The sequence below is a fragment of the Biomphalaria glabrata genome, chromosome 5 (genome assembly GCF_947242115.1).
Source record: "Biomphalaria glabrata chromosome 5, xgBioGlab47.1, whole genome shotgun sequence".
In the NCBI taxonomy this organism is placed as follows: Eukaryota; Metazoa; Mollusca; class Gastropoda; family Planorbidae; genus Biomphalaria; species Biomphalaria glabrata.
In genome coordinates this window covers 7,983,337-8,000,621 of record NC_074715.1, presented here as the reverse complement: position 1 = coordinate 8,000,621, position 17,285 = coordinate 7,983,337, and the positions used below count along the sequence as shown (strand labels likewise).

Here is a 17,285-nt window from a genome sequence, read left to right as displayed (position 1 = left end):
CTTAGCCTCTCGACCATGCTTCCCACAGGGACTACAGGGAATCCATAGTATTCACTACCTTCTTTTGCTTTTTTGATGGATTGGGTTTTTGTCAGTTTCTCATCATTTTGCAGAAAGCATGAAAGGGTACTAATTTCTTTAGCAGCTTTCCATATATGCAGTCCAGACTTTTGTAGTTTCTTCCGAACTATATTAATTGGGAGCAAGAGCTTTGACCAGAATTCAAGATAGGCAAAAAATTCTTAATTTTCCACTGCATGAAGAAGATTCTGTCCTAATATTATATGGTACTACGTCATTGTTGGTTGTTTATGTTTTGTGCGCAAGCAAAAGGATTCAGAGCATACAAAAGTGGGAAAGATCCATATCTCGTTATGCTCGAGTATAGAAATACTCCGATAAGTGGACTGCCGTATTCACAATCACAACTGCTGACGAGTAGAAGACTCAGGGAATCATTCGAACTGATCCCAAACTATTGAAACCATCGGTAGCTGAAAATGCAGAGACATTACTCAATGAACGACAGATGAAAAGCAAAGTGAAATACTATGCAAAAGCAAGACTACCTAAAGATTATTCTGTCGGAGAGTTCGTCTAGGTCAAACATGGCAGAAAGAAGTTGTCATAAAAAACATTCAGCACCCAGATCTTACATCATAAAGACAAACGGAAAAACATACAGAAGAAATCAACGCTTTTTGAATAAGAATTTCGATGAAGACATCTCTGGGTACTATGATACCGATGGAGACAATGAACTGCAAACTGTTGGAACAAACGAAACAGACAGTTATAGACCAACGTCTAGAGAACTTGTTGTGCCAGTCAAGACAACCAGAAGTGGACGAATTGTTGAAGTTCCTACTAGACAGGGCCGGCCTTAGGCCACTGCAGCCTATGCGGTCTCAGTGGGCCCCGCGCTTTCATAGGACACGCGCTAATTCTAAGTGTACATTATTAAATTAAACCATTATAACGTATATAAAATAACAGGGTTTTCGTGACCTCCTGATTTTCCAGGGCCTCCAGGAAATCTCATGAAAAGGCAAAATATACGATAAAGTCCTGAACTTTTTTTTAATTTATTCAAATCTCCTTAAGAATAGACGAAATTGACATTTTGGGGTGCCAATAAATAAAAAGTGGCATTGCGAGCTTTCATTTGATAAAAATTTATTGCAAATACGAAAGTAGGCCTATTTTCTAATTCAAAAAAAATAATATTGACATTATGCTCATCCCTACCCAGACTAGGCCCCGCGCGATCAGTTTTGCATAGGGCCCCCAAATGGTAGATATCACTCTTAAGAACTTTAAAAGGAAGGATGTGATAATAACTTCAAAAGGAAGGATGTGCTAATATTATATGATATTACGTTATTGTTTGTTGTTTATGTTTTGTGCGAAAGCAAAAGGATTAGATGGAAATAAAAATAGAGTTTCCATTGGATTGATGAAAGATGAATAGAGGGGTAATAACTGGAGTGTGAAGTTTAATTCTGAAATTATAGACGCCAAACCCGAATAATGGACTATTCTTGCATTATTAAAAATAACTTTTGGATCTGTTATACTCGATTCTGTAAATTTTGCTTCAAGGTTAATTAGTGTAGCCATAAAATACTCGCCATTTAGATCTATTATTAGTAAAGGTAACAAGATACCTGGAATTCGCTGTTTATCGTGCAGTTTTATTCGTGGCAACAAAGTTTAAAATGTAAAACTAACTTTAAAAAAAACTTTAATCTCTGTGGGAAAAAATATTTTTAAAATGTCAACAAAGTCAACGTACTGATAGACCTAGATCTAGGTTTAGTCTTTGTGATAAATTTTTAATCCATAAATGTTGAAAAAAAAGACACCCGTTGACACTATTTGTCAATCAAATATATTAATTTATGTATTTACAAATAAATTTCGGACACCCATTTGGGGGCCCCCCCTAGGTGGGGGCCCGGGGGGATTTTAAATTTCTCCCCCCCCCCTCCCCCCCCCCTTAGTTACGCCACTGGTTGTTATTATATTTATTATTATTATATCTAATGTTAAATGAAGGTATTTTCTTTTTTAAAAAATATTTATTAATATATTTTAGACTTGGACGCGAAATTTATTTTGATAGGACACTTGGATATGTAATACATACTTGCACATGTGATATGTACATTTTATATGTGATGTATACATTTTATTTGTGATATATACTTGTATATGTGATATATACTTCTCACAGATGATATATACTTGTCATAGATGATATATATATCCTTGTCATATGTAATGTGATATATAATTGTCATATGTGATATATATATTTGTCATATGTCATACATACTTGCATATGTGATATATATTTGTCATATGTGATAGATACTTGCTATTTTATGCGACCTAAGCTGCGAGTACGACTCATTCCTACTGGGAATATAGAGTTTTCTGTGTACAACACAGTTTTTTTTATTTAATACAATTTCTTTACGAACGATTAGACATCTTAGATAACTGATGTTCAAAAAACGGCCTGCGGGCCAGATCAGGGCCGCGACGTGGTTCCATCCAGCCCGCCGAAATGTTGGCACTAGCTATGGACCCTCCCCCCCCCCTTTTTTTATAGGCCCATGGGCGTAGCCAGGGGGAAGTTCTTGGGGTTCAAACCCCCCCCCCCCCCGAAATGATATCCCACCCCGCAGGGGGGGGGGGATTGAATTAAGTGACTGATTTTTGCTTTCATTTTGTTTATTTTAGGTGAGATTTTAATACTAAATCATCACTTACCACAGCACAGCCGAGGGGTTTTGAGTTATAAACCCTCTACCAGGGGGTTTTGAGTTTAAAACCCCCAACAGGGGGTTTTGAGTTTTAAACCCCTTACCGGAGGTTTTTGCAGTTCAATCCCTCTCTTCTATAAAACAAAACAAAAAAAAAAAAAATGCAAACAACAATCCCCAAATTCCAACAGCACATTTAAGGAAGATTTTGATTTTAAAACCCCCTCCAAAATTTACGATAAACCCCCTCTTTAAAATAAAAAAAACAAATTCCCCATTCAAATTCTATGAGCGTAGCCAAAGGGGTTTTGAGTTGATGGCTTTTTCTTTAAAGTTTAAAACCCCTCCTGATGGTTTTGAGTTTAAAATTCCCCTACAGAGCGTTTAGAGTTGAAAACCTCTCTCTTCAATATTATTTTAAAGCAAACTATAGTCACCAAATTCTATGATCGCAGCTAAATGGGGTTTTGAATTAAAAAAAACAACAAAAAAACTCCAGAGATTTTTAAATTTAAAACCCCTCAACAGATGATTTGACGAAAAAACTTTCCTTTTCGATATAAAATCTGAAGCGAAATACAGGCATGTAATTCAAGGGGCGTAGTCAGGAAAGGTTACACATTTATACCAGTGGCTTGGGCCCTATTAATAGGCCTAAAGTGTGAGTAGTCTTCTGCCGAAATTGAAAAACATTCAGTGAGTCAGTCATAGAGATCGGTTCTAAATCAAAGAAATCATATGCCGAACCGTGAGTCGAATCCTTAGTAAGGTTGTGACAGAGCGTCGCATGAGGTTTTGCGGGACATGTTCTCCGACAAAATGAATTACGCAAAATAAGAGTTGCGGAAACAGCTTGCCGGAAAATGCGCCGAATGACGCGATAGGGTCTAAGTCAGTAAGAATAGCACATTAGGTTTTTGAAATAAAACTTTGTAATAGCAAGATAATGCACTGTAGATACCTCAGAATATGCATTTTGTAGGCTTTCAATACCAGAAATAGTGCTCGGCGGCGGGGGCTTCGCCCCGCGCAGAGCTCCCCCAGACCCCTTTGCTGGCAAGGGCGGGGAGTCTACAGTAAACAATAAACGTCTTCCGAAAGGGTCAGAATGTAATAAAGATTGTTATGTACACACACACACACATATATACTTTTTTTCCGCTGGGGGGGGGGGGGGGGTTCGGGGGGAGATCCCCCCAAACCCCCCCCCCCCGAAAAAAAATCCTGGCTACGCCCATGTATTTGTTTTGTAAAGAAAGTGTGGCTGTTTTAAAAAAAACAAACATATAAACGCCATTATAAAATAAACATGACGGCATTCTTGGTTTGAGCCGCGAATGCAAGATTAGATGTTCATCCTTTGTAGATTGGAGGATCGATGGGAATATTTACCAAAAAGAGACGGAAATTAGTCGGTGGTAAGGCTAGCTACAATGTTTCTCACATTTTAAGTAGAGAAATGAAGAAACGAAGCCATTTTTGACGCTTAAAAATTTTTCCATTATTTAATGTTAATACTGGATCTACGGATTTCTAATTAAATAGTTTCAAGCCAATTTCATTTCGTTTTTGTACCTATTCGTTGAAACTAAAATGGCCCGCAGGTCGAATTAAGTTGGGCATCACTGCCTAGGATCTAAAGATAGTTTAGCAAGAGAAGACAACTTTTACGATACAAATTATGTCCCATTACGTACGCGCTGCCAGGAAAGGGAATGAATATAAGGGTTTCAATGACGAATGATCCAATCGACAGTGATTTCCCTTTGTTTAGTTTTTCTTTATGCTGTTAATGTCCTTTTTAATTTAAGCATAGCATTGCAATTATATCGTTGGGGGAAACTTTTGTAACCAAAAAATAGGCTTTTTTTAAAGGCCCGTTTTAATTTCTACTTTCAACAGAGCGCCTCCCGGAAAATGGGGTCTGGAGTGTGGGAAGTTATGTGACAGACGATTCCCTGACTCCTGCATTGAAATTGACAGAATTGGACCAGTTAATTGTAACGAATGCAGTGACCCTCCACTTCGTAAGCAAAATACACAATTTTTTACTGTTCTTTTTCATATTTACTGATATCCAGGTACTAACCAAATACAATATTTAGGTTTTGTTATATTTTTAATATATGATGTAAAAATGGTTTTGATGTGTTTCTACATCAAGTGTGTGCAACAATGCTGACATCCTATGAAGATTCCAAATTAATGAAAAACACACACATCTCCAAAAATGTATGTATAGGCGCTAATCTTGACCGGATGTCACATTATCTGTCTTATCCTATCACATATATCGCATGCTTAACTGCCCAATATCTATTTCCGCCATAGCAGCATATTAGTCTTAAACTTCTTGATTTTGGATGTTCCTTCAGAGTTGAAAATAATCTACTTTGTAGTCCAAACCTCCCGCTAGACAACGGGGAATGAGAGCAGGCATGGTATGAACCCAGGACCATCGATTAGTCCGAACGACAGTCCAGCGCGCAAACCGCACGACCAGGCCCATTTATAGTTCTCTTCAGTCAAAAAAGTCATTAATTTTATTTAGAAGGTAGAGGTGCGTTCATTTCCATATTCTATGTATCGTGCTCCCTTAATCGTATTCACATGCTTTCCTTCACACAAACAGCAAAGTCTTTAACTTCTTCAGTTAAGAGAGGCGCTCCGGTTTTTTTTTTATAACGTAGAGTGGCGTTCATGAGGCGTGTGGCTGAGCCAGGGTCAGCGGTTCGAATCCTGGTAATGACTGGGATTTTAAATCTCGAGATCTTCGGGCGCCTCTGAGTCCACCTAGCTCTAATGGGTACTTGACATTAGATAGGGAAAAAAGTAAAGGCGGTTGGCCGTTGTGCTGGCCACATGACGCCCTCGTTAACATAGGCCACAGAAAGGGGAATTTTACTATCTTACTTTAGAGAGGCGTCCATTTCCAGATTCCATTCCCCGTGCTCCCTTATTCTTATTCTCATGCTTTCCTGACCCATCTCTATTTCCGGCCTTCTCCAGTCAAGAGAGTCGCTCTTTATTCATATCCTATTCATTGACTGTCTTGTGATAAGGATTGTGTGCGTTATGTTTATTTCTACGGTAAGAAACATATTGACTTTGTGTGTAGATATGTATTTATTGCATTAACTTATGTCCACCATGTGTTGACATTAACATTGCTACATTGCTCAATTGATCCGGCATCTGTTCTTGATCGCGTTTCTTTGGCAATCCTGCGACTAAATCCAACCTCAATTGATCATTGACGCAACCTTGTTTAGATTTTTACATTTTATTGTATTTCGGCTGATCGCCTTGATGAGCTTTTTAACGCATTGACACTGCGCTTAAAAATAGTAATGAGTTATCACAACTTTTCCATTTTGTTAATAACAAAGTTGCGCCCCTTGAACGAGCACTCTTCACATGCAAGTGTCATTCCGTTGTTCATGGCAAACGCCGTATGTAGACAACGACGTCATGGTCGCTGACCACAATCCATTGTTATTGTTTACAGCACCTTGTATTATGATATTTTCCCTTGAATTGATTTGATCTCATTGACCTGTATTGTTTTTTAAGTGTCAATTGAATTTATGTGATTTTCTGATTGACAGCTATGTCCGAGGAGAACTCAATGCTATTTTATATTACGAATATGTTTAGCTCAGAATTTAAATTTTAGGCTGATTGCCGAAAGAAACTCAGTCTGGTTCCTGTCTGTTATGCGGGATTTCCACCTGCTACTGGATTCTGATCCTTGTTAGCATTCATGTTCCGGCACCTGTTCCTGTTCGCGATTCTTTCACATTCCTGCGATTTGATTAATCCAATCCAAAATATTATTTTTTATGACTACCTCGAATGTCTCTCACAGTTTAGTATCCACATGTCCCAAACCTTCTTATTCCATTTTTGACTTTTATTTTGCTATTATGAGAAAAATAATGCGCTGTATACGTCAGGAGAAAGAATTTCCGAAGTTCAAAAATGTAGAAACACGCTTGACGCCCGGAGCTTCGCCCCGGACAACTCTGGATTAGTTTAAGGCGCTACCTCAAACATCTTATATGATCAGTTGAGCAGAGAATGTAGCATTTTTTATTGCAAAATGTTGAGATATACATACGGAATAAGCCCCCCGCTCACGATTCGTATAGGGCTGTCAGGCAGTGTCAGCTCTCTCCACAGAAATCAGTCTAATGTGACAATTTTCAGTTGGTGCCCACGAAATTCAGGACTTCTAAAACCATGTTAGACGTGGACAGCTTTCGGCTTTCATGTTAAGGCTGACTTCGGTGAATGTGTTTCGTCTTGTCTAATATATGGCTCCTTTTGTCTCGAAAGGCAATGGATGCGCCCAAGTGAGTCACTGGTTTTGGCTTAATCTTGAGACGGGGCAGAATCTGGTGTGGCTAATCAAGCCAATTCTAGAACGGCAGACTTCGCCACAATTCGTCTTGTCGAATGATACGTCTCAAAAATGTCAATCGACTTTCAGTCTATCTTTAGACAGCGAATACTGTGTCGTTTGCAAAATCCCACTAGGTTTGGTTTACGCCATAGAAACCCGAAAGCAGCCTGTTTTCTTTTATTTCTATGACATCGTCAATGGCTACAAGAAAGAGAAATGGGGGCAAGATAAACCCTAATCTCATATCCGTCTCTGAGTTCCAGCGTCTGTTGTGAGACAACAGCTTGATTTGCTTTAGACATGTCGCTAAATCTGGACAAATTGTTGCGAGATGTTCTTGCTATTTTTCAGAGTGATTCCGACGGACGCTATCAAACTTTTTTTTTTTTTTAATCTACAAAAGCAGATCAACATACTTTGTTGGTATTCTAGGCTTTGCTCAATGATGTTTCGCAGGACGTAAACCTGTTCAGTGCTTGATTTACCTTTTCGGAAGCAGCCGAGAGACACAAGTATTATGTAAAATATTTTCCGTAAGACGTTTTTAAATAATCTCTTAATACAAATAAGTTCAGCTTAATTTTACTCAATTCAATCATTGTACAATTTTAATCTATGTAAGAACTTTTGAAAAAATGTCAAAGCAACGACATTTTAAAATAGCATCGAAAACTATTTTCGGGTGTAACCAATCAACTAATTAACTTACAGTGTTAGTGTTCAAAGTAAAGAAACAAAATAAACAATAGATATTTGTTTTTTTTTAAAGGGAGATAATTTTTTTCGTTCGGAGGGGGATGACACACAAGATTACCGCACCGAGTGACACCGACCCTAGTGACGCCACTGATTATTAGAGCTAAGTTACAAACATTTGGGCACTCGTATTTGTACCATTTAAAGTCATCATGATGATTTGATTATTTTATTTAACTTAATTTTTAGACATATTACTCTAGGCCTCATAATATTCTCCCCCACCATTGTTATCCACACTTTTAAAAATTACATTAAATGTCTGCAGTCATAGAGTGATAGTAATTATATTCTTTATTGTATGCTACCTGTTTGTTCTGTTGCCTAACCTGTTGTGCGCGTTGGTCTATGATGTCGTTAGAAACCCCTAGACTTAACGATATCGAACCTAAATAGTTTTATTACTTATTTGATTTTAATTTCATACACCCCTCACTGGTAAAGCGGTAATGTGCTTGACTTCCGAACCGAAGGTCCCGGGTTCGAATCTCAGTGCAGACTGGAATTTTTTATTTTGGTATCTTTTGGTGCCTCTATGTTCACCCAGGTTTAATGGGTAAATGACAAAAGTAAAGGCGGTTGGTCGTTGTGCTGGCCACATGACACCCTCGTTAACCATGAAACAGATTACCTTTATAGCATCTGCCCTATAGACCACAAGGTGTGGAAGTGGAACTTTACTTTATATACACCCTTCAGAGTCTCACGACAATGGGGGCTTTTCCCAGCGGCACATGACAACCGTCATAGGACAACGGCTTTGTCTGCACAAGATGAGGGAAAATATGCAGTTCACAACTGGGTCTGAGTAGTCGTGTGAAGAACTGTACTTATCCTTAATTTTCGAAATCGAAGACAGTCCATATTAGGCTACTTATTTACACAAATCGATTGATTTCTCCGCAATATTTCGTCCGCCATCACCATGCTAAAAACATTTAAACTCAACCCTAGCACTAACCCTTCTATTGTACATTTCTAGACCTCTTTCGTTGTTCTCTTTGTCTGTAGTGAATCTCTTTTGTCCGCTAAATGTTAGATTACCGAGGGGAAGGGGAGGTATTATAAAAACAGGTCATCAATATCAACAGACACATTAGATTATAGAAGACATTATAAAAACAGGTCATCAACAGACACATTAGATTATAGGAGACATTGTAAAAACAGGTCATCAATATCAACAGACACATAAGATTATAGGAGACATTGTAAAAACAAGTCATCAATATCAACAGACACATTAGATTATAGGAGACATTGTAAAAACAGGTCATCAATATCAACCGACACATTAGATTATAGGAGACTTTATAAAAACAGGTCATCAATATCAACAGACACATTAGATCAGTGATGCCCAAAGTACGGCCCGCGGGCCAGAACCGGCCCGCGACGTGGTTCCATCCGGCCCGCCGAAACGTCGTCACAAAAAGTAGAAAATCCTCCCCCCCTTCAAAAAAGTTGAAAATGTATCTTTACCTTCGTTAGGGCTCTCGCTTTTTCTCTGATGGATTAGTAACATGACGTTAAACGAGTGTGCTTTTATGAGTTTATGTAATGGAACTCTGAATGTAGAGTCTACCAGAAAAAGTGAATGGATCTTTTTGAGGAACACAAGTCAATATAATTGTTTTATAAAGAAAGTCTGACTGTTTCAGAAACAACAACATATAGAGCGGCATTATAAAACAAATATAAAGACCTTCTTGGTTTGAGCCGCGTATAAAAGATTGATTAAACTACGACTAGAGATTGGAGGGTCGATGGGAATATTTACCAAAAAGAGATAAGAAAATAAGTTGGTGAAAAAGTTAACTAAAATGTTGCTCACATTTATGTAGAGAAATGAAGCCATTTTTAGATGCGTAAAAAATGATATACTTTAATGATATACTTTAAATATCCCATTAAATTAATGTAAGTACTAGATCCAATAGTTTTAAATCGTTTCAGGTGAATTTTTATTTCATTTTTTTTTTTACCTTTTGTTGATGTGGCCCGCGACACGCATGTCGAAAGTTAAAATGGCCCGCAGGTCGAATTAGGTTGAGCATCACTGCATTAGATTATAGGAGACATTATAAAAACAGGTCATCCATATCAACAGACACTTTAGATTATAGGAGACATTATAAAAACTGGTCATAAATATCAACAGACACTTTAGATTATAGGAAGCATTATAAAAACAGGTCATCAATATCAACAGACACTTTAGATTATAGGAGACATTATAAAAACAGGTCATCCATATCAACAGGCACTTTAGATTATAGGAGACATTATAAAAACAGGTCATCAATATCAACAGACACATTAGATTATAGGAGACATTATAAAAAACAGGTCATCAATATCAACAGACACTTTGGAATACTTTAGATAATAAGATACAATGAGACTTTAAAGCCTTAACAGCACCATTAAGTGATGCTCAATCTCGTATATTTGTTTGGTGATTAAGTGACTAGGAATTACAAAAATAAACTTGGGATTAAAATGACAGATGCTTAAGTGACTTAATCCCTGAACACTAAATCCAAAAATGAACGCGTTTTAGTAGAGTATTAAATCCAGTATTAAATCCAGGACCACAAAAAACCACACAATAAAAAGTTTCTTCACCTTTACCTATTCATTAGTCTTTTGTAGCGTTTGGACACCACACATGATCTATGAACCGTTTTTCTCCATTCTTTTATGCCTTGAAATAATCTCTTTCAATAACAGGCCTGTTCATTTTTTTTAATGTTGTCTTCTAATCGCTACCTCTGATTCTTTTTCTTTCTTTTTCCTGGAACTGTTCCCTGAAAGAAAGTCTTTGCGAGCCTTTTTTTTTTAACAGATTTTTTTTTTACTTTCTACCAATTTTGAAAATCTAAAAATCTAAACAAGTTACAAAGAAAAAAAAATCTTCTATGTTAGAACCAAGTTTCTATCAGGTAACAATTACATTACAATTATAATAGTTAATTAATTAATTGGCTAATGTTATTTTTTTTTTTATTCTTGTTTTGTCAGATACAAGAGATAGTTTTGCCGAATTTCAACTTGATCCGAAATATGGGTTCGGGATAACTAACGTGTACAAACTTTTTACCAGAGAGACAGACAGAAAGAGTGAGTTAATAAAAGCTTTGTAAAAATATTATATATCGTAATTGACCCTAGCTGTTTTTTGGTGTTTTTTTTTTAGCTTTCTTTATGCACAAGATGCATGGGGTGATACGTTAGCTGTACATCACAGACATATATTAAGATTTGGTCATAACTCTAATAAACAAAGATGAGCTGTAACGTCAGAGACTTATCGTGGGTTTACCCATAATGACCGAGTTATTCATCGTATAATCTTGCGAAACTATAAGAAGTCTTATAAATTAGATATAGATTATTAGTGTCTGAGCTTTGGATTTAAAACACGCAGATTTCTAATACATCAAATGACAATGGATCTCAAGTTATATTTTACATAAATTCTAGTTTTTAAGCTTATCCTTGAACGCTTTCGTCAAACTGAACTCTGGCAAGACTTATTTAATTAAATATCAATTAAAGTTCCCCTTTTAGATATATTCTGCGATCTATAAAGTCATTCGTTTCTTTGACCACGGTTAACGACCAGGGTGTCATGTGGACAGCGCAACGACCTTTCCCAACTTAACTCTTTCTCTCCGAACTGACGATACCAGCGTTGATTCCAACAGAATATGGAAAATAATTACGGAGAGAAAGAGTTAAGACAGGTACCCATTAGAGTTGGGTGGACTCAGGGGCGCTCAAGAATCCCTAAATTCAAAATTCCATTATTCAACAAGATTTGAACATAGCACCCTCGTTTTGGAAGTCAAGCGCTTAACAACTCAGCCGTTGCGCCCCAAGGATTTAGCCTACAAACAAAATTGTTCAATTGGAGGCTGGTGTGGACAGTGTTTCTGTGTGACTGCTTCGCTGAGTCGGGTTCTAATATTTGTAAGGTGATGATAATCCGCTTGCGATCTTCTTCGGTTTGCTTTAAGGAAGACAGCAAAACAGAGTTGCCCCCCCCCCCCCGGTGAGCGTTATAAGATCAACTCTGGCGCTTTTACCATCATTGTCAGAGAAAAAAAATGGCAGCAGATGGCCTCTAAAAGAGACAGAGGGAAAGCTCTAACAAAGTGAGCGGGTCACATATTTATTTTCAAAGATCAGCGCTGACGACGAAATGAGCTTTGGAATAAACCCTGGCACACAACAGCGTTGTCAGTAATAGACAAGACAAAATATCCATGTCGCGGTTGGATCTGTGTATTCAAGCGAAACACTGTAGTCTTCTGTTATCTTCGGAACCTAATTAGAAAAAAGTAAAATTGTTTAAAGCATTTTTCTTTTTTACAATACCTTAAGTCAACTCGTAACTTCGGGGAAATTTACAGGGAGGGAAAAAACTTCTGGGTGGACACGAATCTCGAAAATGTCTCAAACGATTTTCCTAGAAATTCGACAATCGCTGCATATAGTTGGGAAAAGAAATACTACTAGATAGACACACTGGAAAAATACTAGTTTGACCGTTAAAAAAAGAGAACCTAAGTTGACCACTACCAGACAACAATTATGTCTGCGCTGGATATGGCAAAATATGTAGGTCATAGCTAGGACTTTATACAGCTCCTTAATCTAGTTACTCGAAGACAAGTTTTATTCCTTTTGTTGTCTAGGTTTAAACACCCTTACATTGAGTTCAGTTGACGTCAATATGATATCCATATTTTTGTCCTTATACAGAAAGCAATAATAATCTCAAGTTATTGATTACACGATCACGTGGTATTCATCTGCAAAAACATTTTTCTTTTAATAACTCCCATAAATCTGTATCGTACATCTATCAATGATTCTAAAATTGTTGTTTTGTTATACTTCTGTAAAGCTTTACACATATTCTTTAAAGAAAAAAAAAAAAAGCTTATTCAAGTGGAAGAATTCCAAACTTACCATTATATCTCTCAAGACTGTAGAAGTTGTTTCCCTTTTTTGATATAAAAAAATAACTAATTACCAATAAAGAACTGACTAATTAATTATTTTAATTGATTTATTTTCTGTTAGGTACAATTAATAGTTGTTTAATAATTCAACTTGATAATGGACGTGGGCGAAATAATTTGTACAATTATTTAAGGGGACTAAACCTGACATATTTAACCATATCTGGGAATAATGAAGGATTCATTTCCATTATAGATATCAAACAATTAAATTAATTACTAGTAATTATTTATTGATTTTTTTTTAAGCATGATGAATAATTGTGCAAAGTTTCAACTTGTTCCAAGAATATCATCAGGGGCGTAGCTAAGAATTTTCAGTCGTTTAGGGACCCGGGGGGCTTGACCTCTTTAGGGATCCCTGTGTATTTCGTAATATTTAATTTGTATTGTAAAAAAACACTTAATTCTATGCCCCCCTTTAAGTGGGGGGCCGGAGGATTCTCAAATTCTCCCCCTCCTCCCCCACCCTAGCTACGCCACTGAATAACGTGTTCAAATTTTTTTACCAGATAGACAGAATGAATGCGTTGATATAAGATTTGTAATTTTCAGAACTGGAAACTGAGTTAAAAGTTAGCAATAAGACAATGGAATGAGCTTTTTGGAATAATTCAAATTCAATATTAAGTTGTTTAAATATTGTGACACATTTAAAAAAAAAATGATATATAAAGAATTCAAAGTAACAATTTGACTTGAAATAAAATGGTAACATCACAACAACAACAACAACAACGACGAAATTACGAAAACAAAAAACAAACAAAGCTTATATTTAACGTATTGAGTTGTATAAGTTGTTTATAGGTTTAGTTTAATCGGGAATTTGACGAGACTATAAATAGACTATTTTGGACGGAACTTGGGAATTATGGGGTATTAACCGGATAAGGAATGATGGGATAATTTGACGGTTAAAAAAAAAACGACTCACTCTTTAATGGCGTAAGCAAGACATGAACTTAGTAGTACTGTTGACATTTGGACTGCGCCCCTTCGTTTGATAGATTAAATACTATTTATCAAGTTATACAGTTTTATCAAGTCATTCATACAATTTAATATATTTGTTGTCTGGTTTTAAATCGAACTCCACGAGTTAGTAAGAAAGACCTTATTATAGACCTAGATCTACTTTATTACTAAAACAACCACAACAAAGTTAGTGTAGATCAGTCATGTAATTAAATTTGTAATAGATCTCTACTCGTATTATCTCATTTACCAAAAGTGAGTCTGTATGATAACGAATATCTTACCAACTGTTTTTTTTGGCGCAGTTTCATGCTTTTAGCTTTCTCAATACAATATGAACCTATTACTTGTATGGACCTGTTTTGAAAGTGACGGGGGCGGGGCGGGAGAAAAAAAGTGGTGTCTATGTCAGAACTATCGTAATCTCTTTGTAATTGCATTTATTAAAAGAAAAATAATTAATAATTGAACGACCTGGGTTCGAGCTTTGAGGGGTCGAGCCTACTCAAACCAACTCACTAACCACTATACCAGAGAAAAACTTAAGAAATTAGAAGGTTTTATAGTTATCAATTGTTAGTTTCAAACTTAAAAGCAAAAGTTTAAACAGGGGGACTAACTCGACTTGAAACCACCACATCAGGCATGTGCAATTCATTTCCCTTGTTCGATACCAAACAAAATAATTAATAACCAATAGTTAGTTAACTAATTGGTTTAATTTTTTTATTGATTCTTGAGTTGTCAGGTAAAAGAAATAAGGTGCGAACTTTCATCTTGGGTTGATATAAAATGTGTAAAAGTCATGAATAAAGACAGTCGCTATGGCAGCGCCATATTTTAACATGAAAAGACTTAAGCTATTTGAGATATGGAACTCCCTAGGGGCCCTTTATAAGTCCAGATATGTCCGAACCAAATATTTCTTTGGGCAATAAGATATTACTTGTGCTGCGTATAGGTAAATAAGGTTTTCCCATTTATATATTAAGTAGTATACTTTTTTATATTCAAAATCTTTTGCACCAAATTTCTGTCATAATAAATATTTTGAAAATTATCTTTCGAAAAAATATTTATCTCTGCAAACAATAAATAAGACCCTTGTATCAACGTATAACATAACAATCGAGTTATGTTAAACAAACACAGCATTTATACATTTGAAATTCCTAAACGATTTTAAATTATTTGGATAGCAATTACATTACAATACAAGCCTCTATTTAAAAAAAACAACAAAGTACTGATTATCTTTATTTGTATTTTCATAGCAGATGTTTTAACAGTTATACTTTTGACTTTTTATGTAAATTTATAAGACTTAATAGCTGAGTAACCTATACTAATCATTTAAGGGATGAGGTGGCTGAGTTGTTAAGAGCTTGGCTTCTGAACCTGGGGTCTCTGGTTCCAGTTTAAGTGAAGATTGGAATTTCGGGATATTTAGGACGCTCCTTAACCTATTGAGTACCTAAAATAGTGTTGTGCTGGTCAAATGAGACCCCTCTTTAATCATTGGTCCTAGAAACCAATGACCTGTACAACATTTGCCCTATAGATAGCAAGGTCTTTACTTTATCTTTTTAATAATGTACTTCTAAAAAAGAAAGTCTTGAAAGAAAGTCTAAATATAGCTGTCACGTACCAGTCTGAACGATAGCCAGAGAATTATGGGATTGGTTTTAGCGGGTTTTAAGCGTCAGTTGTAGAGATAATTGCATAGAGAAAGTTTATAGACTAAAAGTTGTCAGATGGACTCAAAGATGCAGTCGCATAAATTTCAGTTGTAGAATTAATATATTTGCTTGAATTTAGTTGTTTACTAGCCCGGAAGAAGATATTCATCTGATACAGTTTTATTTGTACATTTTGTGTATTGAGATTGATTCCTAGTTCCTGAATTAAAGTTTTGTATTTGCATTGAAGGATCTTCGTTGTTTGAATCTCTAAAGATATATTTAGATCTAGAGATAATATCTACATAAGAATCTCCGGCTTTAAGTAATATCTTAAGACATTGATACCTCATCAAGAGCAACTTGTCATATATTTGACACCTTAAGAGCCTGTGTGTGACAATAGCACTGCCAAAGAAAACAACCCTTTATTCAAGTTTTTTTTTCTTACAGATTTTACATTTTTACATCCTCTTACTCTGTCTGACTGTTTATAAAATTTTAAAAAAAATCAAAGCCTTAATGAAATACTCAGAAAGACACAAAGATGAAGGCACATTCCCTGTTCCATATTCGATAATACATATTTACAAATTCTCCTTCATTCCCTATGGTAGTAGAGCATTGAATGGGTTGCCTGAGTCATACACGAAAACCAATGACTTGACAGAATTTAGGTCATTGATTAACATGCAAGACTAGATTGACCTAGGAACAAGCGATGGACGTAATCATCTTCATTTTTGAAGTAACGTCTGTATTTCATAAGATGAGTTAAAAGAGTAAACTTTTTTCATATTTATAAAGGATAAGATTCAAAAAAGCATTTCATTATCCTTTCCTTATCCTTAAGTTTACTAGATACCAGAGAAGAGCTGTTTAAAGATCATTTCGGTCCTCGTTCACAATCTGAAACCATCTGTCTAGATTTGAGTAAGAGGATTACTTAGATTTAATGTACCATCCTGTTATTTATATGGCTGCGAACACGAAGACCATTTTATTGGTGAACATTCACACGTAGCAGTGGAGACTTCAACATCAACTTCTCTCTGACAGACTGTGTTCCCATCTGGTATGTTGTTTTACTGAATGACTCATTAACTCTTTCTCTCCTAACTGACGATACCAGCGTTGATTCCACCAGAATGTGGTAAATAATTACGGAGAGAAAGAGTTTATATACTCTAGCTACGTGCATTCTTAGATAGATACCACTGGCGGACAATGGTTTTGTCTGTATTAGTTCCGACAAAATATGTAGGCCGATCTGGGCTTGCGTAGTGAAACACTGCACGCATTCTTTCTAGCTGGACTCTAAGACGTTGTTCATTATTCTTAGATAAGATGGATGCATGCTGTCGTTTTGATGGTCCGGAGTTCGAATCCTGACGCCGCCGTCCTTAGGAGATTTTGGCTATGGTCGTGCAATATGCGCGCTAGACTATCGTTCGGAGTTATCGATTTTCCAGGGTTCATACCTTGCTGTATAAAGTCCAGTTGAGATATAGAGAGATGAAAAGTAACATTAGTTTTACTCTAAACATTATTATCATTAAAGAGTAAAAAAAAAAAAGTAATTTCTCCATTTCCGACATTGCAATCTATAGGGCAGGTTATATAAAAGTCACCTGTATCTGTGTCCTACGGTTAGCGAGTGTGT

The 17,285-nt window shown here is 36.2% G+C and overlaps 1 protein-coding gene across 1 annotated transcript in view; it reads left to right on the top strand.

The window, feature by feature from the left end:
• Positions 1 to 16,639: 16,639 nt before the first annotated feature.
• LOC106061221 (uncharacterized) overlaps positions 16,640 to 17,285 on the top strand; it is a 22,282-nt gene continuing 21,636 nt past the window's right edge. Inside the window, 1 exon segment of the mRNA NM_001311292.1 lies at positions 16,640 to 16,697. The gene's annotated coding sequence lies outside the window, so the exon portion shown is untranslated.